This window comes from Leucoraja erinacea, chromosome 6 (genome assembly GCF_028641065.1).
Source record: "Leucoraja erinacea ecotype New England chromosome 6, Leri_hhj_1, whole genome shotgun sequence".
In the NCBI taxonomy this organism is placed as follows: domain Eukaryota; kingdom Metazoa; phylum Chordata; class Chondrichthyes; order Rajiformes; family Rajidae; genus Leucoraja; species Leucoraja erinaceus.
Window position 1 is genome coordinate 13,208,293 of NC_073382.1, and position 702 is coordinate 13,208,994.

Consider the following 702-nt stretch of genomic DNA (forward strand, 5'->3'; position numbering starts at 1 on the left):
TCTCAACCCTCCAGGCACCCACCACCTTCTAACTAAGAAACTTTGTCATTCTCATTTTAAAGTGATGAACTCTAGTATCTGAGCTTTCTTGACAGTTTGCTTCCACCAAGCTGGGTGGTAAGTTATCAAACACAGCCAGATTCCTGACGAGTTATGATCAAACTCCACATTATCCTTGATGAGCTATCAGCAATTAAAACAACTCTGTGCCTAACGTTGCACAACCTCCCAAAGAGCAGCACAGGAATAATCATCTGGCACTAGTTTCATCCAAGATCACGAGAAATTGCAGAGAATTGCAGACGCAGTCCAGACCATCACACAAACCAACCTCCCTTCCATAGACTCCATCTATACATCACGCTGCCAACAGAATAATCAAGGATGAGACCCACCCCGGTGGGGCTGCATAATTATATGTAGTATTTATGATAGTATTTTATCTGTAAATAGAAATGCTAAGTTTTCAATGAACAAAACCTACATCTGTGATTCATCTTGAAAAATAAAAAGGTGCAATTTAATTAAAAATACAGAATATTATTCACTTCACGTACTCTCGTCTGGTAATTAGCCCATGTTAAAAAAAAAAAGCACCATTTAGATTCATGTGTGGATTTTGAAAAACATACCAGGGGACAAATGCAGAAGTTAAAATAACTAAAAATACTTGATTTGGAACAGGAATTATTGGAATTGCAT